This window comes from Arachis stenosperma, chromosome 5 (genome assembly GCF_014773155.1).
Source record: "Arachis stenosperma cultivar V10309 chromosome 5, arast.V10309.gnm1.PFL2, whole genome shotgun sequence".
Lineage (NCBI taxonomy): Eukaryota > Viridiplantae > Streptophyta > Magnoliopsida > Fabales > Fabaceae > Arachis > Arachis stenosperma.
Window position 1 is genome coordinate 80,805,146 of NC_080381.1, and position 25,137 is coordinate 80,830,282.

At 41.3% G+C, this 25,137-nt stretch overlaps 1 non-coding gene across 1 annotated transcript; it reads right to left on the reverse strand.

Moving 5' to 3' along the window:
- Positions 1-9,263: 9,263 nt before the first annotated feature.
- On the reverse strand, positions 9,264-9,371 carry LOC130983530 (small nucleolar RNA R71). The gene has a single exon (XR_009087515.1). It is a non-coding gene; the product is annotated as a small nucleolar RNA R71 (small nucleolar RNA).
- Positions 9,372-25,137: the final 15,766 nt, after the last annotated feature.

Genomic DNA, 25,137 nt, shown 5'->3' on the forward strand with positions numbered 1-25,137 from the left:
GGATTCTGACCTCCCTGCACTCGAAGTGGATTTTCTGGAGCTACAGAAGCCCAATTGGCGCGCTCTCAACGGCGTTGGAAAGTAGACATCCTGGGCTTTCCAGCAATATATGATAGTCCATACTTTTCCCAAGATTTGATGGCCCAAACCGGCGTTCAAATTCACCTTCAGATTTCCCAGCGTTAAACGCCGGAACTGGCACCAAAATGGGAGTTAAACGCCCAAACTGGCACAAAAGCTGGCGTTTAACTCCAAGAAGAGTCTCTACACGAAAAATGCTTCATTGCTCAGCCCAAGCACACACCAAGTGGGCCCGGAAATGGATTTTTATGTCATTTACTCATCTTTGTAATCCTTAGGCTACTAGTTCCCTATAAGTAGGACCTTTTACTATTGTATTTTATCATCTTGAGATCTTTGAATCTTTTGATCACTTTGGGAGGCTGGCCATTTGGCCATGCCTAGACCTTGTTCTTATGTATTTTCAACGGTGGAGTTTTTACACACCATAGATTAAGGTGTGGAGCTCTGCTGTACCTCGAGTATTAATGCAATTACTATTGTTCTTCTATTCAATTCCGCTTATTCTTTGTCCAAGATATCACTTGTTCTTCAACTTGATGAATGTGATGATCCGTGACACTCATCATCATTCTCACCTATGAACGTGTGACTGACAACCACCTCCGTTCTACCTTAGATTGGGTGAATATCTCTTGGATTCCTGATACATGATGCATGGTTGATCGCCTGACAACCGAGTGCTCGCCTGACAAACGAGCCAGCCATTCCGTGAGATCAGAGTCTTCGTGGTATAGGCAAGAACTGATGGCGGCATTCAAGAGAATCCGGAAGGTCTAACCTTGTCTGTGGTATTCTGAGTAGGATTCAATGATTGAATGACTGTGACGTGCTTCAAACTCCTGAGGGCGGGGCGTTAGTAACAGACGCAAAAGAATCACTGGATTCTATTCCGGCCTGATCGAGAACCGACAGATGGATAGCCGTGCCGTGACAGGGTGCGTTGAACATTTCCACTGAGAGGATGGGAGGTAGCCACTGACAACGGTGAAACCCTTGCGTAAGCTTGCCATGGAAAGGAGTAAGAAGGATTGGATGAAGACATTAGGAAATCAGAAAGACGGAAGGGACAGCATCTTCATACGCTTATCTGAAGCTCTCACCAATGATATACATAAGTATCTCTATCTTTATCTTTATGTTTTATTCATATATCACCCATACCCATTTGAGTCTGCCTGACTAAGATTTACAAGGTGACCATAGCTTGCTTCATACCAACAATCTCCGTGGGATCGACCCTTACTCGCGTAAGGTTTATTACTTGGACGACCAGTGCACTTGCTGGTTAGTTGTGCGAAGTTGTAGTGATCACAATTTCGCACACCAGCGTTCCAATATGCCCCTATCTCACGTTAGAGTCCACGTTAACTAGGTTAACGTGGCTTCTAACGTGGCTTTGCAAACCATTTCCAATGTTAGTGACAATGTTGAGTGTCACTAACGTTGGCTCATCTTTCACTCATTGCCGTTAGCTTCCACGTTAACTAAGTTAACGTAGAAGTTAACATGGCTCCTTGGGGTTTTGTGGTTGCTTCCAACGTTAGTGACAATGTTGGGTGTCACTAACGTTGTCGACCATTCTTGCCTCTCACGTTAGCTCCCACGTTAACCAAGTTAACGTGGAAGTTAACGTGGTACATTGCACCTTAGGCCAACGTTAGTGACAATGTTGAATGTCACTAACGTTGGCTTCCTTCCCCTTGTTAACGTTAGAGGCCACGTTAACCAAGTTAACGTGGACTCTAACGTGGCCACTTATGAATATTGGCCAACGTTAGTGATAATGTTAAGTGTCACTAACATTGGCTCAAAGTCCTTTCTTCACGTTAGAGCTCACGTTAACTTAGTTAACGTGACTCTTAACGTGGGCAATGATGGCTTCGAGAGCGTTATTGGCAATCACTTTTCTCATTAACTTTGCAAGTTACCTCCCATTCTACGTTAGTGGCCACATTAATTAGATTAACGTGACTGCTAAGTGGTTCTTCCTTGCTTTCTTTGGTCCTGAAATCAAGCAATAGAGTGCATCAAAGTTCTAGTCCAAGTCATGGGTAATGCAACATACAATTTGTCACTAAATTCATGCAAAATCCTCATGAAATCATGTAAAATGCACAATGTATGCTTGAATCAAGGTGTAAGTGAATATCTACCCAAAACTAGCTTATTTCCTAAGGAAATGCATGAAACTACCCTAAAAACAGTAAAGAAAGGGTCAGTGAAACTGGCCAAGATGCCTTTGCATCACAACACCAAACTTAAAGCTTGCTTGTCCCTAAGCAAGTACTGGAACAAGAGAATGATAAATGGAATGCCAAGAGAAATGAGTCATTCTTGTGGAGGTCATGTTACTGATTTTATGGTGGTTTTATGCATAGCAACTTAGGTTCAATTCATTACTGGCTTTCAGACCTTTATCATGTTCTAAAACACTGGTTTTGCTTACATACCATGAGACTCTTATTGATCCTTTTATTGTCATCTCAGGGCTTATTTGTGTTCTTCAGGCTAGGTGCTCTGTAAGGGGGCAATTCTTTAAAATAAGCTTTCAGCCAACACTCCCGAACCAGTTGGTTCAAGGTGCTAAGTGTTGAGACACCCCTAAGGACTTACTCCCTCAAGTCTCTCCCCCATACATACACACCACATGCATCTGGTTCATTTATTTTCCTTCTTGAGACCTTGGTGTCCAGCACCTCTTTGGGTTACTAAATGCTCTGTAGTGAGGGTTACTCTTGATAGTGGACTTTCAGCTGATAATCCCGGGTTAGTTAACCCAAGTTACCAAGTGATAAGGCACCCCTAAGAGCTTATTCATCCAAGTAAATCCCACACACAGGAGCACCACAGACACATGCTTCAAGATTAAAAACCATTGGTGCCTAGCCTTATTGCTTACTCTTTTTCTTTTGTTTTTTTTCACTTTAAGTGTTCTTTCCCTTTCTCTTATTAGGATCTTGCTATTTACTTAGTCTCATGGGTGTATTCAAAGCAAAGTATTCAGGACAGATAGTTGTCTTCCCACCTCATGGTTGAACCAACTTAGCTAACTTATGATCACACCAAAGATTCAGAAAATTACTCCATATTATGAACTCCACTCTGGTCTTTTGAAACATAAACATTCTCTTCTTCATTTGATTTTAAAGACAAGCATTCAATAAGCAAAGATAAGATGCAGTGACACTTAAACCAGAAATCATAGACCTAAGCAATAAACTTAAAATGCAGAATTGAAAAGATTCAAACTAACATGGAAGCATGTGCTATTTCATCCACGATCTTCCTTATTTAAACATAGAACTTTTACTCTTGTGGTTGTCCATGCTCTCCTCCTTGCTTGTCTTCCTTGTGTCCCTCCTGAGTGCTTGTACTCCCACTCCCTTTTCCTTTTCCAAACAGTTTCTTCCAGAAACCACCATCTTCCATCTTCTTCTTGAGTGTTTCCTTTTGCTGTTTCACCTTCCTCTCTTCTTGTTCTACAAAATCTTTTTGGATCTCATCATATGTATGGATGGCATAGTGTAGATGATGCATATTACTGGACATGTAGTTCAACCTTGCTTGAGTGTTTACGTTGAACTCCTCCCTATGTAATTGACGTCCTTCATTAAGTACAGTGAACTCATTGAATGTTCTCATCTGAGCTATTTGCCGCTGATTGAGTGAGCTGGGAGTATTGTTCTTGTTGCTGCTCCATTTGTTGTTTCTGCCACACCTCTTGTTGGCTCATCCAGCTTAGTATTCGCTCTTGCCCTTTCATATGTATCACTCCCATATCTTCAATAGCTCTTAGAAGGTGAGTCATATTCAAGTATGTTGAGTAAGGATGCTCTTCTTGTTGATATTCTTCCTGATGAGACTCCTCTTGATGAGCTCCTTCTTTTGCTTTTAGTTTCCCTATTTGTGGCCTTCTTTGTTGCTGTGCAGGTGTAGTGTAGACCATACGCTGGAAAGTCATTAATTTCCCAGGGTTCACCCAGTCCGGTTTGCTATCCTCAAAGACCACCTTGGCCTTTTTGCACAATCTGAAAATGGTGCTGGGGTACCAAAGTCTGGCACCTGATTCAAGCTTCTCGGCTGACTCTTGAATTCCTTCAGCTATAAGTTCATGCACGTTGATTTCTCCACCTTGTACTAGGTAATGTACCATAGTTGCCCGATTAATATTCATCTCTGAATTTTTTGCAGCTGGGAGAATAGACCTCCTTACGAGTTCAAACCAGCCATTGGCTTCTGGGCTAAGGTCTCCCCTCTTGATGAACCTGGGTTTCCCATCTTTATACCTCTCCCAGTCAGCTGCTATAACACAAATGTCACCCACGATTTCAGTGAGCTCGTCATTGTCTTGGCTTTTATTTATCCTTGTATGATAACTGGGCTCATCAAAGTGTGGTGCTTTCAGGTGAAGAGTTCTCATTATAGCACTTAGGCTGTAGTCCACCTCCTTTCATCTTACATAGCTTTTGAAGGTTAGGTCACTGGTTTTGTCTTCTCTTACCACATTTGCGTAAAATTCCTTGATGAGGTTTGCATTGATCTTCCCTTCTGGATTAGTGAGCAATTGCCACGCTCTTTCTTCAATCTTCTTCGGAATCTGTGGGTATTCGTTTTCATTGATTTGGATGGTTAACTCGGGCAGTATCTTTTTGAGTTTTATCCGCTCAAATTCTCGTTCATGGAGGGCAGTTTTGAACCTCTTTTCATCATAAGGAGTGTTCTCCATTGGTTCCTTCCTCTTCTGCCTCTTGGAGCTTGATGACGCCATGAATTTGCGTTGCTATTTTGAGGTGATTTGAGGATACGGATAGATGAAGAATGGGTTGGCTAGGACAATTTGTGATGAAGGGTTTTAGTACGCCAAAAGTGTGGAGTGTGGAGAGTGGAGATTTGAATGTGAGGAGTGAGGCTGCACTAAGGTTCCTTTATATAGGGAGATCATGAGAGAATGAAAGGTGTGAATTGCAAGAATGGTTGCTTGATGGACGGTTGGGGTTGTCTATGAAGGAAGGACAAGGATCATCACTTAGTGAGAGTGAATGGTTCAGTCTTCAAAGGGTTTCCTTTCTTCAATGTTGCATGGCAACGTTTCCCCATGCGTTCCTTCTTGAGACAAGTGTGTAGTTCTCTTCATGAAATGGCTGAACCTCCCCCATTTAATTGTCCAATCAATCCCCATCAATGCTCCTTTTCTTTTCCCTATAAAGACGAAATAAGAAAGGTGAGAAAAGAGATCAAAACGACAATATGAACTTTACGGCTAGAATTAAAAAGAAAAATGAGAAAAGATTAAATTCTTTATTCATGAATTCCAACTAACTAACTAACTATTCGTGGGTCCTTATATGCATATTGGTGGCACCATGGGGTGACACCAAACTTAGTTTGGAGCACTGTGATGAAAAGTTCTGTTCAAAGCTTCCAAGACTAGCATGCTCTTGGTTGCATTCATGCTTTCTTGGCATGCTTTAAACACTGATGAGCGGATAATTTGTACACTTTTTGGCATTGTTTTTAGTATGTTTTTAGTAGTTTTAGTTGAGTTTTTATTATATTTTTATTAGTTTTTAGTTAAAATTCACTTTTCTGGACTTTACTATGAGTTTGTGTGTTTTTCTGTGATTTCAGGTATTTTCTGGCTGAAATTGAGGGACCTGAGCAAAAATCTGATTCAGAGACCAAAAAGGACTGCAGATGCTGTTGGATTCTGACCTTCCTGCACTCGAAGTGGATTTTCTGGAGCTACAGAAGCCCAATTGGCGCGCTCTCAACGGTGTTGGAAATTAGACATCCTGGGCTTTCCAGCAATATATAATAGTCCATACTTTGCCCAAGATTTGATGGCCCAAACTGACGCTCAAAGTCACCTACAGAAATTCCAGCGTTAAACGCCGGAACTGGCATAAAATTTGGAGTTAAACGCCCAAACTGGCATGAAAGCTGGCGTTTAACTCCAGAAAAGGTCTCTACACGAAATTCCTTCATTGCTCAGCCCAAGCACACACCAAGTGGGCCCGGAAGTGGATTTTTATGTCATTTACTCATCTCTGTAAACCTTAGGCTACTAGTTTCTTATAAATAGGACCTTTCACTATTGTATTTTCATCTTGGGACATCTAGTTCTTAGATCAGTTGAGGGCTGGCCTCACGGCCATGCCTAGACCTCGTTCTTATGTATTTTCAACGGTGGAGTTTCTACACACCATAGATTAAGGTGTGGAGCTCTGCTGTACCTCGAGTATTAATGCAATTACTATTGTTCTTCCATTCAATTCCGCTTGTTCTTTATCCAAGATATCACTTGTTCTTCAACTTGATGAATGTGATGATCCGTGACACTCATCATCATTCTCACCCATGAACAAGGGTGACTGACAACCACTCTGTTCTACAAGCATTCGAGGCTTAGTGAATATCTCTTGGATTCTTTAATCGGAATCCTCGTGGTATAGGCAGGACCTGATGGCAGCATTCAAGAGAATCCGGAAGGTCTAAACCTTGTCTGTGGTATTCTGAGTAGGATTCAATGATTGAATGACTGTGACGTGCTTCAAACTCCTGAGGGTGGGGCGTTAGTGACAGACGCCAAAAGAATCAATGGATTCTATTCCGATCTGATTGAGAACCGACATATGGATTCCGCTATGCTGTGACCAGAGCATATGCAATCGTTTCCAATGAGAGGATGGGAGGTAGCTGCTGACAACAGTGAAACCCTACACGAGCTTGCCATGGAAAGGAGTAAGAAGGATTGGATGAAGACAGTAGGAAAGCAGAGAGACGGAAGGGAAGGCATCTTCATACGCTTATCTGAAGCTCTCACCAATGATATACATAAGTATCTCTATCTTTATCTTTATGTTTTATTCATATATCATCTACACCCATTTGAGTCTGCCTGACTGAGATTTACAAGGTGACCATAGCTTGCTTCATACCAACAATATCCGTGGGATCGACCTTTACTCACGTAAGGTATTACTTGGACGACCCAGTGCACTTGCTGGTTAGTTGTGCGAAGTTGTAGTGATCACAATTTCGCGCACCAAGTTTTTGGCGCCGTTGCCGGGGATTGTTCTGTGTATGGACAACTGACGGTTCATCTTGTTGCTTAGATTAGGTATTATTTTTCTTCAGAGTTCTTAAGAATGAATTCTAGTGTTTCAAGGTGATGTTCTTATCATCACCAAGGCTGATTGATCATCATCAATTTAGCTCTTGAATGCAATGTCCTGCTGAAGCTTAGCCGGCCATGTCTAATTCCTTTAGACTAAAGCTTTAGACTAACATTGCATGATTCCTGGAATTCTCATTAAGAATTTTGATACCTTTATTTTCCTTTTCACTTAATTTTCGAAAACAGCACAAAAAAAAATTACAAAATCATAAAAACAAAAAATATTTTATGTTTCTTGTTTGAGTATAGAGTCTCATTTTAAGTTTGGTGTCAATTGCATGTTTCTGTTCTTCTTGCATTTTTCGAATTTATGCATGTGTCTTAATTAATCTTCAAGTTGTTCTTGATGATTTTCTTGTTTTGATCTTTGAATTCTATTGACTTGAGTGTTTTGTTGTTTCTCATATGCATTCTCATTTTGTTAGTGTCAGTAGTATACAAACTGCTAAGTTTGGTGTCTTGCATGCATTGTTATTTGATTTTATTTGCATTATTCCTTATTATTAAAAATCCAAAAATATTTTTAATTTGTGTCTTTTCAAGTCAATGATACAAAGAATTGAAGATTCAGAACATACTGCAGAGGAATTATACAGAAAAAGCTGAGCATTCGAAAATGCCCAGTGAAGAAGACAGACTGGCGTTTAAACGCCAGCCAGGGTGCCTGGTTGGGCGTTTAACGCCCAAAAAGGTATAGGTTTGGGCGTTAAACGCCAGAATGTGCACCATTCTGGGCGTTTAACGCCAGGATGGCACAAGGGGGAAGATTTTGTTTTCAAAATCAATTTTTTTTCAAGTTTTCAAAGTTTTTCAAAATCAAATCTTTTTCAAATCATATCTTTTCAATCAAATGTTTTCAAAATCAATTTCTTTCCTTTTTCAAAGATACTTACTAACAATTAATGATTTGATTGAACATTTTTTGCCTTTTCTGTTAAGGAAGGTTTTATGTTTGAATCATATCTTTTCTTGTTAGGCAAGTCATTAATTTTCAAAATCATATCTTTTCAAATTGTTTTCAAAATCATATCTTTTAAAATTGTTTTCAAATCATATCTTCTCAATCACATCTTTTTAAAACCATAACATTTCAATCAAATCTTTTTAATCACATCTTTTTCAAAATAGTTTTCAATCAAATCTTTTTAATTTCTAATTTCAAAATCTTTTTCAAAAATCACTTGATTTCTTCCCCACTTTTATTTTCGAAAATCAATTAAGTGTTTTTCAAAATGTTTTCAAAATCTTTTACTCAATTTTCGAAAATTACTTCCCTTCTTCTCACATCCTTCTATTTTTGGACTAACACTATTCCTTAATGCAAAATTCGAACTCCATCTTCTTTGATAAGTTCGAATTTTCTACCTCTGTCTTCCATTTTTCTTCCTCTGACATCTTAAGGAATCTCTATACTGTGACATAGAGGATTCCATATTTTCTTGTTCTCTTCTCTTTCATATGAGCAGGAACAAAGACAAGGGCATTCTTGTTGAAGCTGACCCTGAACCCGAGAGAACCCTGAAGAGAAAGCTAAGAGAAGCCAAAGCACAACACTCTTTAAAGGACCTAACCGAATTCTCCAAAGAAGAAGAACACATGGCAGCCGACAACAACAACAATGCCAACAATGCAAGGAAGGTGCTGGGTGACTTTACTGCACCTACTCCCAATTTCTATGGGAGAAGCATCTCTATCCCTGCCATTGGAGCAAACAACTTTGAGCTTAAGCCTCAATTAGTTTCTCTAATGAAACAGAATTGCAAGTTCCAATGGACTTCCATTGGAAGATCCTCATCAGTTCTTAGCTGAATTCTTGCAAATCTGTGACACAGTCAAGACTAATGGGGTTGACCCTAAGGTCTACAGACTGATGCTATTCCCTTTTGCTGTAAGAGACAGAGCTAGAATATGGTTGGACTCTCAACCTAAAGAAAGCCTGGACTCTTGGGAAAAGCCAGTCAATGCCTTCTTGGCAAAGTTCTTTCCACCTCAAAAATTGAGTAAGCTTAGAGTGGAAGTCCAAACCTTCAGACAGAAGGATGGAGAATCCCTCTATGAAGCTTGGGAAAGATACAAACAATTAATCAGAAAGTGTCCTTCTGACATGCTTTCTGAATGGAGCATCATAGGTATTTTCTATGATGGTCTCTCTGAACTATCTAAGATGTCCTTGGATAGCTCTGCTGGAGGATCTCTTCATCTGAAGAAGACGCCTACAGAAGCTCAAGAGCTAATTGAAATGGTTGCAAATAACCAATTCATGTATACTTCTGAAAGAAATCCTGTGAACAATGGGATTAGTCAGAAGAAAGGAGTTCTTGAGATTGATACTCTGAATGCCATACTGGCTCAGAATAAAATATTGACTCAACAAGTCAATTTGATTTCTCAAAGTCTGTCTGGAATGCAAAATGCACCAAGCAGTACTAAGGATGCTTCATCTGAGGAAGAAGCTTATGATCCTGAGAACCCTTCAATGGAAGAGGTGAATTACCTAGGAGAATCCTATGGAAACACCTATAATTCTTCATGGAGAAATCACCCAAATTTCTCATGGAAGAATCAAGAGAGACCTCAACAAGGTTTCAATAACAATAATGGTGGAAAAAACAGGTTTAGCAATGGCAAGCCTTTTCCATCATCTTCTCAGTAACAGACAGAGAATTCTAAGCAGAGTACTTCTGACTTAGCAACAATGGTCTCTGATCTAATAAAGACCACTCAAAGTTTCATGACTGAAACAAGGTCCTCCATCAGAAATTTGGAAGGACAAGTGGGTCAGCTGAGCAAGAAAGTTACTGAACTCCCTCCAAGCACTCTTCCAAGCAATACAGAAGAAAATCTAAAAGAAGAGTGCAAAGCCATAACCATGGCCGAATATGGAGAGGAAAGAAAGGAGGTGGACGCCACTGAGGAAGACCTCAATGGGCGTGCACCAACCTCCTCTGAGTTCCCCAATGAGGAACCATGGGAATCTGAGGCTCAAAATGAGACCATAGAGATTCCATTGGACTTGTAGAGAATGTTTTGGTTAAGATTGAAGACCATTACATCCCTACTGACTTCATAGTCCTAGAAACTGGGAAGTGCATGGATGAATCCATCATCCTTGGCAGACCTTTCCTAGCCACAGCAAAGGCTGTGATTGATGTTGATAGAGGTGAACTGATCATTCAAGTGAATGAAAACTCCTTGGTGTTTAAGGCTCAAGGATATCCCTCTGTCACCATGGAGAAGAAGCTTGAAGAGCTTCCCTCAAATCAGAGACAAACAGAGCCCCCACAGTCAAACTCTAAGTTTGGTGTTGGGAGGCCACAACCAAACTCTAAGTTTGGTGTTGAACCCCCACATTCAACCTCTAAGTTTGGTGTTGGGAGGTTCCAACATTGCTCTGATCATTTGTGAGGCTCCATGAGAGCCATCTGTCAAGCTACTGACATTAAAGAAGCGTTTGTTGGGAGGCAACCCAATGTTTTATAATTAACTATTTCCTTTTGTTATTTTATCTTTTTTATAGGTTGATGATCATAAGAAGTCACAAAAACAATGAAAAAAGCAAAAACAGAATGAAAAATAGGAAGAAAAACAGCACACCCTGGAGGAAGAAGCTGCTGGCGTTTAAACGCCAGTAAGCCTAGCAGTTGGGCGTTTAACGTCCAGTCTGGCACCATTCTGGGCGTTTAACGCCAGAAAGGGGCACCAGACTGGCGTTAAACGCCAGAAAAGGGCTAGAACCTGGCGTTAAACGCCAGGAATGGGCACCAGCCCGGCGTTTAACGCCAGAAATGGCTCAAAACGTGGATTTTGATGCCATTTGGTGCAGGGATGACTTTTCCTTGACACCTAAGGATCTGTGGACCCCACAGGATCCCCAAACAACCCCACCACTCTCTCTTCTTCTTCACCCATTCACCAATCACCTCAACATCTCTCACATCCATCCTTCATAAAACACCACTTCTCCCCCTCTTTTGGCCGAACCACAAAGCCATCTCCCTCTCCTCCATTTCTTCTTCTTCTACTCTCTTCTTTCTTCTTTTGCTCGAGGACGAGCAAACCTTTTAAGTTTGGTGTGGTAAAAGCATTGCTTTTTTTGTTTTTCCATAACCATTTATGGCATCCAAAGCCGGTTCAACTGGGAAGGCATGACCTCAAGCCCATCACTAAGAAGAAGATGGAGCAAACAAGAGACCCCTCTCATCAAGAGATCCCTGAGATACCTCAAGGGATGCACTTTCCTCCACAAGACTATTGGGAGCAACTGAACACCTCCCTAGGAAAATTAAGTTCCAACATGGGACAACTAAGGGTGGAGCACCAAGAACATGCCATCCTCCTCCATGAAATTGGAGAAGATCAAAGGATCATGAGAGAGGAGCAACAAAGACAAGGAAGAGACATTGAGGAGCTCAAGCACTCCATAGGATCTTCAAGAGAAAGAAAGAGCCGCCATCACTAAGGTGGACCCGTTCTTTAATCTCCTTGTTCTTTATTTTTCTGTTTTTCGAATTTTAGTGCTTTATGTTTATCCATGTTTGTATCTTATGATCATTAGTGTCTTAGTGTCTATGCCTTAAAGCTATGAATATGAATCCATCACCTTTCTTAAATGAAAACTGTTTTTATCACAAAAGAACAAGAAGTACAGGATTTCAAATTCATCTTTAAAACTAGCTTATTTAGTTTGATGTGGTGGCAATACTTTTGTTTTCTGAATGTATGCTTGAACAGTGCATATGTCTTTTGAATTTGTTGTTCATGAATGTTAAAATTGTTGGCTCTTGAAAGAATGATGAAAAAGGAGACATGTTACTGAGGATCTGAAAAATCATAAAAATGATTCTTGAAGCAAGAAAAAGCAGTGAATACAAAAAAAAAAAAAGAGAAGCAGAAAAACGAAAAAAAAGGGAGAAAGAAAAAGAAAAGAAAAAGAAAGAAATAAAGTTGTGATCCAAGGCAAAAAGAGTGTGCTTAAGAACCCTGGACACCTCTAATTGGGGACTTTAGCAAAGCTGAGTCACAATCTGAAAAGGTTCACCCAATTATGTGTCTGTGGCATGTATGTATCCGGTGGTAATACTGGAAGACAGAGTGCTTTGGGCCACAGCCAAGACTCAATAAGTAGCTGTGTTCAAGAATCATCATACTTAACTAGGAGAATCAATAACACTATCTGGATTCTGAGTTCCTAAAGAAGCCAATCATTCTGAATTTCAAAGGATAAAGTGAGATGCCAAAACTGTTCGGAGGCAAAAAGCTACTAGTCCCGCTCATCTAATTTGGAGCTTAGTTTCATTGATAATTTGGAGTCTATAGTATATTCTCTTCTTTTTATCTTATTTGATTTTCAGTTGCTTGGGGACAAGCAACAATTTAAGTTTGGTGTTGTGATGAGCGGATAATTTGTACACTTTTTGGCATTGTTTTTAGTATGTTTTTAGTAGTTTTAGTTGAGTTTTTATTATATTTTTATTAGTTTTTAGTTAAAATTCACTTTTCTGGACTTTACTATGAGTTTGTGTGTTTTTCTGTGATTTCAGGTATTTTCTGGCTGAAATTGAGGGACCTGAGCAAAAATCTGATTCAGAGACCAAAAAGGACTGCAGATGCTGTTGGATTCTGACCTTCCTGCACTCGAAGTGGATTTTCTGGAGCTACAGAAGCCCAATTGGCGCGCTCTCAACGGCGTTGGAAAGTAGACATCCTGGGCTTTCCAGCAATATATAATAGTCCATACTTTGCCCAAGATTTGATGGCCCAAACTGGCGCTCAAAGTCACCTACAGAAATTCCAGCGTTAAACGCCGGAACTGGCATAAAATTTGGAGTTAAACGCCCAAACTGGCATGAAAGCTGGCGTTTAACTCCAGAAAAGGTCTCTACACGAAATTCCTTCATTGCTCAGCCCAAGCACACACCAAGTGGGCCCGGAAGTGGATTTTTATGTCATTTACTCATCTCTGTAAACCTTAGGCTACTAGTTTCTTATAAATAGGACCTTTCACTATTGTATTTTCATCTTGGGACATCTAGTTCTTAGATCAGTTGAGGGCTGGCCTCACGGCCATGCCTAGACCTCGTTCTTATGTATTTTCAACGGTGGAGTTTCTACACACCATAGATTAAGGTGTGGAGCTCTGCTGTACCTCGAGTATTAATGCAATTACTATTGTTCTTCCATTCAATTCCGCTTGTTCTTTATCCAAGATATCACTTGTTCTTCAACTTGATGAATGTGATGATCCGTGACACTCATCATCATTCTCACCCATGAACAAGGGTGACTGAAAACCACTCTGTTCTACAAGCATTCGAGGCTTAGTGAATATCTCTTGGATTCTTTAATCGGAATCCTCGTGGTATAGGCAGGACCTGATGGCAGCATTCAAGAGAATCCGGAAGGTCTAAACCTTGTCTGTGGTATTCTGAGTAGGATTCAATGATTGAATGACTGTGACGTGCTTCAAACTCCTGAGGGTGGGGCGTTAGTGACAGACGCCAAAAGAATCAATGGATTCTATTCCGATCTGATTGAGAACCGACATATGGATTCCGCTATGCTGTGACCAGAGCATATCCAATCGTTTCCAATGAGAGGATGGGAGGTAGCTGCTGACAACAGTGAAACCCTACACGAGCTTGCCATGGAAAGGAGTAAGAAGGATTGGATGAAGACAGTAGGAAAGCAGAGAGACGGAAGGGAAGGCATCTTCATACGCTTATCTGAAGCTCTCACCAATGATATACATAAGTATCTCTATCTTTATCTTTATGTTTTATTCATATATCATCTACACCCATTTGAGTCTGCCTGACTGAGATTTACAAGGTGACCATAGCTTGCTTCATACCAACAATCTCCGTGGGATCGACCCTTACTCACGTAAGGTATTACTTGGACGACCCAGTGCACTTGCTGGTTAGTTGTGCGAAGTTGTAGTGATCACAATTTCGCGCACCAAACACCAAACTTGTTCTTCACTGTATACTGCACAATAAGGATTCCACCAAGAGTTTGTCAAGTTTGGGTTTGAATTCATAAATATTGACTTATTTACTATCTTCTTAAAGCATATAAAACATGGGTTGCCTCCCATGAAGCACTTCTTTAGCGTCACTAGCTTGACGTTTCTCCCTCATCAGGGTGGTTGGTAATGCTTGAAGTCCTCCCCTCTCGCTGTGGACTTGTATCCATTGGTTGTATCAATGATCTCTACATATTCCAAGGAGAGAATTCTGTTGATTGTGAAGACTTTAGGTAACTGAGATGGTACAGTAGGGAGATTAGGGGGGATATCTGGAAAGTAAGCTGAGATCACTCTATCTCCTAGAGAGAAGTCTTCCATAGGGATCTTTTTGTTCCTCCACTTCCTTGGTACCTTCTTCCTTGTGTCCTTTGATATTGCCTTGCTCTTGATGACTTCTTTTCCTAAGGTAGTTGTGATGTTGTCTTCACACGCCTCTAGAGGTTTAGGTTCCTCTAACTTTTCCTTGAGCTGTGGTAGTGGCTGTTTCCCTTGTTTATTAACCAAAGGGGTCTCCAGATAGGTTGGGTGTCCTTTAGTGCTTGCTTCCTCCTTCAGCTTCTCATCATGATCTTTACTTAGTTCCTTGTGCTCTTGGTCTACTTCTTGTGAGAGTTTGAAGACATTAAAGCTGAGCCGTTCATCATGGATCCTCAATATTAGCTCCCCTTTCTCCACATCTATGAGTACTCTGGCCGTAGCTAGGAAGGGTCTTCCCAATATGATTGGGTGAATGTGACTCTCTTCCATGTCTAGGATGACAAAGTCTGTTGGGAGAAAATATTTCCTAACCTTTAGTAACACATTTTCCACCACTCCTATTGCTTGCTTTTGAGTTTTGTCAGCCAGTCTGATGACCACATCTATGGACATTATCTCATTGATCTGCAGCCTCTTCGCCAGGGATAGGGGCAGTAAGTTGATTCTTGCCCCTAAATCACAGAGTGCTTTATCAAACATTGTTTCCCCTATGGCACAAGTGATGTGAAAACTCCCTGGGTCTCTTCTTTTTGTAGGCAATTCAGGTTGAATAAGGGCACTACATTCCTTGTTTAACACTATAGTTTGGCCTCCTTTGAGTGAGCTTTTCCTGGGAAGAAGTTCCTTCATGTACTTGATGAATGCAGGCATTTGTTGTATGGCCTTGATGAGTGGTATGTTCACATGCAGAGATGCAAACAAGTCTAGGAACCTTGAGTATATTCTCTTCCCCACAGCACCATTGAGTAGTTGGGGAAATAGTGCATAGAGCTTCAGCAACTCTTGTTGTGAGATTTCTGGTTCTTGGTGATCTCTATCTTCCTCCTCTGTTGAGTTGTTTTCAGGCTGTTGGGAGAGGTTGCTTTGCTCGTCTTCATCCTCTTGATCACTCGTAGTGACCATTTTGCAATCTTTCCATCTTACTTTCTTTGCTTCTCCTCTTGGGTTTTTCTCCGTGTCACTTGGGAAGCCATCAGTAAGTTTGGGAATCTTCTCCGCTAAGCATCCCACTTGGAATTCTAGCTTCTTGATGGTCTCTCCTTGGTTCTTAATGTTGGCTCGCACCTCTTCTTTGAACACCTTATCTTCTTGAATCTCTTGGCATATTCCTTCAAGTAAGGTTTCAAGCTTAGAGAGTCTGTCATCAATTGATGGTAAATTGGGATTAGAGGTGGAAGGATGAGAGGTGTTGTTGTGGGGGTGTTGATATGTCCTCTGTGTGAATTATTGATGAGCTGCATTATTATTGGAGTTGTAACGTCTCTGGTTTTGGCTTTGCTCTTGATGATTCCCCCACCCAAAGTTTGGGTGGTTACTCCATCCAGAGTTGTATGTCTTGGAGTATGGATCATGGTTCTGTCTAGGTGAATTCCCAATGTAGTTGGCTTGCTCAAGGTCCTCTTCTTCAACTCCTTCTTGGGTTGTTGATGAGGTGGTGATTGCTGCCACTTGGTTCCTCTCCATCTTCTTGGTGAGGTCAGCTAGCTGCTTGGTAATGAGCTTGTTTTGAGCCAGCAGAGCATCTACATTGTTTAGCTCTATCACTCCCTTAGTGTTCCCTCTTTCGGAAGCATAGAAGTAGTCATTCTCCGCTACAGTTTCAATGACATCTATGGCTTCTTCAATGGTATTCTTCTTGTTCAAGGATCCTCCAGAGGAATGATCTACTGCCTTCTTTGATTCATATGACAAGCCTTCATAGAAGATATGCAACTGCACCCATTCATTAAACATATTTGGTGGACACCTTCTTATTAGGTCTTTGAACCTTTCCCAAGCTTCATAAAGTGTCTCCCCATCTTGCTGTCTGAACGTCTGTACTTCAGTTCTCAGCCTATTGATCCTTTGCGGGGGGTTAAACCTTGCCAAAAACTTATTCACTACCTCCTCTCAATTTGTCAGGCTTTCTTTTGGGAAGGATTCGAGCCATTTGAATGCCTTGTCCCTGAGTGAGAAAGGGAACAAGAGCAGCCTATAGACATCCTGGTGGACTCCATTGGACTTCACTGTGTCACAAATCCTCAAGAAGATGGTCAAGTGTTGATTCGGATCTTCTTGAGCACCTCCTCCAAATGAGCAATTATTCTGCACAAGAGTGATGAGCTGAGGTTTTAGCTCAAAATTGTTGGCATGTATGGTGGTCTTCTGAATGCTACTCCCACAGTTGCCTCGGTTGGGATTGATATAAATGCTTAACACTCTTCTATCCTCCCCAACATGATTTGCTCTACCTCCTCCCCCATGGTTATTAGCCTCTTCTTCATGTTGGTTTTCTATGTTGCCTTCCATGTTTAGTTCAAAGTGTTCCTCCTCCTCTTCAGCACCGATTGCACATTTCCCTCTTGCTTCCCTCTTTAATCTAAGGAGGGTCCTCTCTGGTTCAGAATCGAAGGAAGTTGAAGCCCCGCTTCTTCTCCCTGTCATACAACCAACAAGTACAAGCAAGTAAAAATATGTGCAGATAGTATTGTTGTCAGAATTAGTGTTAGTTGTGAGTGATGCAATATATCAAACAGTTAGTGGGTTTGCAAACTGAATTGTAAATAACAAAGAAACAAAAAAGTAGAGGGGGAAGGGAAGAAGTTAACTAAGATAGAAAGTAAATTACTCAAACAGAAAGTTAAATCAAAACAAAAATGCTCAATCAGTAATCTTCCAATCTAATAATTGTTGATGCACAATCAATCCCCGGCAACGGCGCCATAAACTTGATGCAGGTGGAAATTGTCTCTCAACAAATTTCCTTCGGCAAGTGTATCGATTTTTTCGTCAAGTAAAAACTCACAATAGAGTGAGGTCGAATCCCACATGGATTGATTGATCAAGAAACTTTAATTAGAAGAATGTTCTAGTTTAGCTAATTCATAGTTTAGGTTGAGAGTTGCAGAAAATAAAATGGCGGGAATGTAAATGACGGAAAAGTAAATGCTAGAATTAAAGAACTGGAAGTAAATGATTGAAATTAAATTGCTGAATTGTAAATGGGAATGGGGTGTTTGCTCATGAAAATAAACGCAGAAATTAAAGAGAATGGGTGAGATCAGAATTAGGGAGTTCATTGGGCATAGGAGATGTTGCAATTCTCCGGATCAAGTTCATTTTCATCTCTTCCTAAATCAATGCACTCATTGATCTCCTTGGCAATCTTAATTGATTGAATCACAATTTCTTGCAATTCAATCTCTCAAATCTTAATCAATAGCCAATTCCTTGGTCAATTGCTCATGAGAAGAGATGAAGTGTGGTCACTGATTATACCACATGCATTTCCCAAATCAAGTTTTGAGAGGATTATAGTCACATATCCATCCAAACCCAATTTGGTCCAGCATGAGAAAGCATTTCTAGCTTGATCTCTTTATTCCTCTTTCAAGGTTCAGAAGGGATCCATGTTTGAATAGTTTTTTTTCCAAGATAACTACCCAATGGGATGAAAATCGAAAGCTTTCAAGTAAAATCAAGAGAAAAGATAGAAGAAGAATGAAGAAAACTAGTATTGATCCATCAAATTACAACAGAGCTCCCTACCCAATGAAATGGGTTTAGTTGTTCATAGCTCTAAAAAATGAAAACAAAGATGGAGAATACATTCTGAACTAGAAGAGCAGAGAAAGTAAAATAGAGAGTAATGCTTTTTTCTTTCAGAACTCTTTCCAACTCCCTCAAATAATTCAAAGCTACTCCTATATATACTACTCTTCTATTCTTCTAGTTGATTCTTCAAGTCTTGGGCCTTTGGATCTTCAGTTTGGAGCATATATCTTCTTCACTTGGGCTTGGTTTTACTTGCAGAGAGAAAGTGTGAAGTGGGCAGAGACTTTAGCTCAGGACGTTAGAGGTGTTAACATTCAGTGAGAAAATGGGTTCGAAGACGTTAGTGTCATTCAACTTTTTCACTAACGTTTCTTACCCAAGTAAAGGCCACGTTAACCTCAACGTTAGTGGCACAAACATTGCCACTAACGTTGCCTCTTTGTCCTTCGCACACGTTATTGGGACTCAACTTTCCCAATAACATTGAGAGCCTCCCCCTTTCCCACGTTAGAGTCCACGTTAACTTAGTTAACGTGGCTCTTTTAACATAGGCGTGCCAATCTTCGAGAACGTTAGTGACACTCAACATTGTCACTAACGTTAGAGTCCACGTTAACTAGGTTAACGTGGCTTCTAACGTGGCTTTGCAAACCATTTCCAACGTTAGTGACAATGTTGAGTGTCACTAACGTTGGCTCATCTTTCACTCATTGCCGTTAGCTTCCACGTTAACTAAGTTAACGTGGCTCCTTGGGGTTTTGTGGTTGCTTCCAACATTAGTGACAATGTTGGGTGTCACTAACGTTGTCGACCATTCTTGCCTCTCACGTTAGCTCCCACGTTAACCAAGTTAACGTGGTATATTGCACCTTAGGCCAACGTTAGTGACAATGTTGAATGTCACTAATGTTGGCTTCCTCCCCCTTGTTAACGTTAGAGGCCACGTTAACCAAGTTAACGTGGACTCTAACGTGGCCACTTATGAATATTGGCCAACATTAGTGATAATGTTAAGTGTCACTAACGTTGGCTTAAAGTCCTTTCTTCACGTTAGAGCTCACGTTAACTTAGTTAACGTGACTCTTAACGTGGGCAATGATGGCTTCGAGAGCGTTATTGGCAATCACTTTTCTCATTAACTTTGCAAGTTACCTCCCATTCCACGTTAGTGGGCACGTTAATTAGATTAACGTGACTGCTAAGTGGTTCTTCCTTGCTTTCTTTGGTCCTGAAATCAAGCAATAGAGTGCATCAAAGTTCTAGTCCAAGTCATGGGTAATGCAACATACAATTTGTCACTAAATTCATGCAAAATCCTCATGAAATCATGTAAAATGCACAATGTATGCTTGAATCAAGGTGTAAGTGAATATCTACCCAAAACTAGCTTATTTCCTAAGGAAATGCATGAAACTACCCTAAAAATAGTAAAGAAAGGGTCAGTGAAACTGGCCAAGATGCCCTTGCATCAGGATCCTGATAAATTCTTATTACCCTGTACCATAGGCACCATGATCTTTGAGAAAGCTCTGTGTGACCTTGGATGAGGGATAAACATGATGCCCCTCTCTGTAATGGAGAGACTGGGAATCTATGAGGTACAGGCTGCCAATTTCTCATTGGAGATGTGATGAAAGAAATTTATCATGCCGATATAGAATTCAATAATGGATATAATCGTGAGTATAGTCTAATCGACATTCAAACTTCGCATCAAACAATCCTACAATCTATAACCGATAGTACTAGTCTTCCGAGTCGTCCTCCCTTGGAATTGCTAGAGAATGCATCTTATTGATTAGGAAGCCTTGTTATGATTCTTTGAGGGTTTAGCAAAATAGATGACAAACAATCAATTTTAGAAGACTTGGCCTAGGGTCGGCATTGGAAATTCTATCATTATAGTTTCTTCAATGATGATAACAATTAGGCCTTGCTTCATTTAGTTAACCCCTAGGTATAGAGAAAAGTCAAATGAGAGTAACTAACTTAAGTCACAGCTCCTAGTTTTACCCTAGGGAAATCTAGCTTTAGTGCACTCCAAGTAAATTAGCAATTTCTAATTCCAAATCAACAATTGACATAAACTATTCAACTCTTTCTAATGGTCCAAACCCTATGCCAAGTAAGAAACTTTTACTCCATAACTAGTGTTGGCATTTTATCAAACAATTGATGAGCAAGGATGAAAGGCATAGTAAGATTGAGAAGAAATTATAATTAAAAGTGCTTCAACATAAGAAACTAACAAAAATCAACAAAGAACAACAATAGAAATGAACTTCTCAAGAAATTGATAGAATCCAAAACTACAAAGTTGAATCTAAGATATATGAGAATTGAGCAATTACAAGCACTAATTGAGATTAGAGAAGAAGATCTATAACATGAACAAAGTAAATTGAGAATTGCAATAGATCTCACCAAAGAGTGATTGAGAATTCAGAAATGGAAGAAGATGAACCCTAATGAGAGCTTGGAATCTCTCTCTCTACCCAAGAGTGTAACTACCACAAGGAGAAAAATCTAGAACAATCTAAAAATGAGCAAAAAAAGTCCCTTAACCCTTCAACCCCTGGTCTTCTTATGCTTTTCCCGCCAAGGCACTTCCCCAAGATGGGATCTCCAACTGTCTCCACGCCCAGGTCACGTGACTCTTTAAAAATCATATTCGAGCATAGGCGCGCACGCGCAAAGCACGCGTGCGCGCCACTGGGGCACCTTGCAATGCGAGCGGAAGCGTAACGTACGCGTGCGCGCCCATGGGGATCATGGCTTAGCCGCTACACGTGCTGGCTCATAGCTTGGCTTCTGACTTTGGCTTCTGGCTGCGCAATCCACGCGGGCGCACCAAGTACGCGCACGCGCTCTTGCTGAAGTTCCCAAGGCTCAACTTCTCATGTTCCCTTCCTTTGCACCCATTCTCCTTCTCTTTTCCGGTTCATCCCTGCCCTATATTCTGAAACCACTTAACACACAGGTCACGGCATCGAATGGCACCAAGAGAAGATTAGAAATGTATCTAGTTTAGTGCAAAATAAGCATGTTTTCATCCATGAGGCAAAAAATTAGGAAAGGAACACAAAGTCTTGTATTTTCATATGAAAAGCGTGAGGAATCATTGATAAAACCCCTGAAATCAATACAAGATAAACCCTCAAAATGGGGTTTATCAACCTCCCCACACTTAGATTCTAGCATGTCCTCATGCTTAGAGAAATGCAAAAGACCGAAGGATCATAAAAGTATAAGACTCATGAGGTGCAACCTACTTACATGAATGCAACTATGACTAGTGCTACTATCTACTTGGTTAGGAACAAATCAACCTTCCTAAGATACATGCAAGCATATAGGGTAAGATAGTGGCCAATACATGGGACTTACTAATTTTCAGTCATCAAGTGCAATATACGCAACTTTGCATGAAGAACGCTCGTGAGAGCCGGGAACAAGAATTAGAGCCTTCGAACCCTCACCGGAAGTGTTTACACTCTATTCGCTCAAGTGTTTAGGGTTGATTCTCTCAATTTTCTCCTAATCATGCTTTCCAAGATTTGTTCTCCATCTAACAATCAACATTTATTCCATGCATGTGTACAAATATCATGAGGTCTTGTCTTTAGGTTGTAATGGGGCTAGGGTCAAGGTAGGATGCATATTTGGCTAAGTGAGCTTGAAATTTTGAATCCTTGATAAGCTTAAGCTCCCCACCTAGCCTATGATGTCCTATACAATTTCAAAGCTAACCTAACTACCCATTCTTCACTTTTCACATACTCACGTATCCCTTTTCCAATTAACAACACTCATGCATTGATTTTATTGAGCTACACTTTGCTTTGGGGCATTTTGTCCCCTTTTGTTCCTTTCTTTTTCTTCTCTCTCTTTTTTTTTCTATATATTTTTTTCATATTATTTTTTTTCTTTCTCTTTTTTTTTTTCATTTGTTTTTCTCACTTTTTTTCTTTTCTATATACAAGAGCGTCAATGCATAAGGTCTATACATTTGATCAATACATGAGCATGTACCCAATTCCCAATATTTTCAATAAAAATATAAAACTACCCTTTTATTTACCCAATGTCCCACGATTCCCACACTTGAATGATACTCACACACACTCACCTAAGCTAATTAAGGATCCAAAGAGGGACATTTATTGTTTTCCGCTTCAGGCTTGTAATGTGCTAATTTAAAGAACAAGTGGGTTAAGCGTAGGCTCAAATTTGCTAACAAGGGGAAATAAAGGGTAAGGCTATTTGGTAAGTGAGCTAATGAAGTGATGGCCTCAATCATATAAATGCATGAATACAAGGAATAATGGACATATAGACTCAAACAAAGCAAGGATCACACTTATAAAGAGAAAACAATTGCACACAAGAAGGAGAATAAGTGACTATAAGATGTAGCCACAAAACAAGGCTCAAAGCTCACTAGCTTGTGTTCTTAACTCAAAATCCATGTTCCAAAACACAATTCTTCAAGCAAGTTTAGCATCAAAATATTCAAAATTGGCAATGTTAAGGTTGCCCCAAAGTATTAGTTTCCTAAGAGAGAGTTTCATTGTTCCAACCAAGTAAATTTATCATGCAAATGGTGTCAAAGACAACCTAATCATGCAACCTATCCTAACTACAAAGGAGTTCAAAGAAAAAAGAAAAAAAATTATTCGAGTGTTACCTACGGAGATTGGTCAGCCGACCTCCCCACACTTAAAACTTAGCACGGTCCTCCGTGCTATAGGTGATGCGCAATGGGTGGCCGAGTCCCGAGTATCCTTCATCTGCGTTGTCATCGCTATTTCCGCTTGAAGTTACGGTGGATGTGGAGATATCTGGTTCCTCTATAGGTGGGGTGACAATGCTTAGAAGCTTCTTCACGTGAGCATATCGGCGCTGGTTACGCCTCTCATAACGGTCCAACTTCTTGTGAAGGTCTTCAAGGCATTGGGTGGCTGATTTTTGTGGTGCGGATGAGGTAGTGGTGTTGCGAGTTGGGGTGGTTAGTCCAAGGTCCTTGGTGACTTCCGGAGGCTTGAGGCACCTCTTGGTCGGAATAACATCGCCCTCGACCAGGATCGAGGTCCTCCTATCCTTAGCCTCTCGGTGGACATCGGCTGCCGCTACTAATTCGGTCACCATAGCGGGGAAGGGTAAGTTTCCCTCAACATGAATGCGCCCCATGGATTGGCGAATGGCATGTGGAATGTCGACTGGTTTCTCGGTTAGGATGCACCATACCAATAAGGCAAGCTCGGCGGTAATGGATGACCCATGGGTGTTCGGAAGCACGTAGTGAGCTAGGATTTGGCCCCATGCTGTGGCTTCTTGAGTGAGGAAATGTGCATCTAAACCCTTTGGTCTTTGCTTTATGGTTCCCCGAATCCAAAATGCTTCGAGTAAAGCTATTACGCGGAGGATCGCGCTCCAATCGAACTCACGTTCGTTGCATGTGGACAAGACTTCTTGATAGGTGTCATATCCATCCGCCAATGGCCCAATCTTAAGTACTCCTTGGATGGCTTCCACCGTGACTGACACTTGCTTTTGGCGCACAAAGATTGATGTGAGAAGGGGTGAGTGGTAGTTGGAGTAGAATGTGAGGGTGCACCCAAGAGTGACTAAGGTATTGGGAGGAAGTACCTAGTTAAGAAGCAATGAGTCACAATGAGCTCAAAAAATCATGTATGCTTTTCCTCAAACACTTGGCGTGCATCCTTTTTGTAGTATGCAAATAAGTGAGGAGAGAGCAATGTAACATTCCACAAACCAATATTAATCACTATAATGCACAATGGTTGTAAGAGAATCATACAACACATCTCATCTACCAATGCAAAAGAAGTTATGACCCAAGTGCCCATGAAGAGTTAATTGGAAAAGAAGCAAAAACACCCCAAAGAAGTGAGGGGCTCAAAAGAGGAAGGAAAAAGAGAAAAAGACTACCTAAAAGAGAATGAAATCAACCGACTAAGAAGCAAAAGAGAGAAGTAGAGCAAGAGGGATGTATAGTATAGTACCTTGAGAGAGATGGAAAGGGGGTATGGGAGAGGTAGTTGTAGAGTGGAATGATGGAGAATGGAGGGAGCAATGTAGGGACCACCGGAGGTGGGTGGTCGCTGGAGGTGATGGTAGGAGGTGGGTGTTTGGAAGGAAAAATGGTAGTGGATAGTAGAGGAGACAAAAAGAAAGGGGAGAGAAGAATGATGGGAGCAAGTGTGCTCCCCTGTTATATTCACGTCGGACAACCATGCGTGCGCGCACAGTGCGCGCCCGCGCAGGAAAGGGGGATAGGGTAATGGCGCGCGCGCGCACAATGCGCGTAGGCGCCCATGTGCTTGTACCGGTAGCACGAGGTTGGCTCAGAGGTGGCACAACTTTCTGGGAGAAGTACCAGAAGTTGGCTACAGGGAAGTTGGCGCGCGCGCGGCAGATGCGCGCACGCGGCAATGAGGTTATGCCTCAGGCATGAGATGGGCCTGGGATTGGCTCAACTCTCTGAAGAGTGGCCCAGAGGTTGCTGCAGGACGAGGGACGCGTGCACGGCATGGGCGCGGGCGTGTCCTTTGCGTCTCGAGCGTATTGACGCGTCGGCGCCTAGTGTGCGCACGCGGCAGGGGTGGTGTGCTGGGGGCTCAGTGCGGGCGCGAGAATGGCCCAACTCTCTGGAAAATGTACCAGGAGTGCACAGGGGCGATCGGCGCGCGTGCGCAAGGTGCGCTAGCGCACCGATCCGCGGACTGTCAAAAGGGTGCGTACGCGCCATGCGTGCGCACGCGTGATTGGCCTGTGCCTCCGGCATGGTACTGGCGTAGTGTGGGCGCAACTTTCT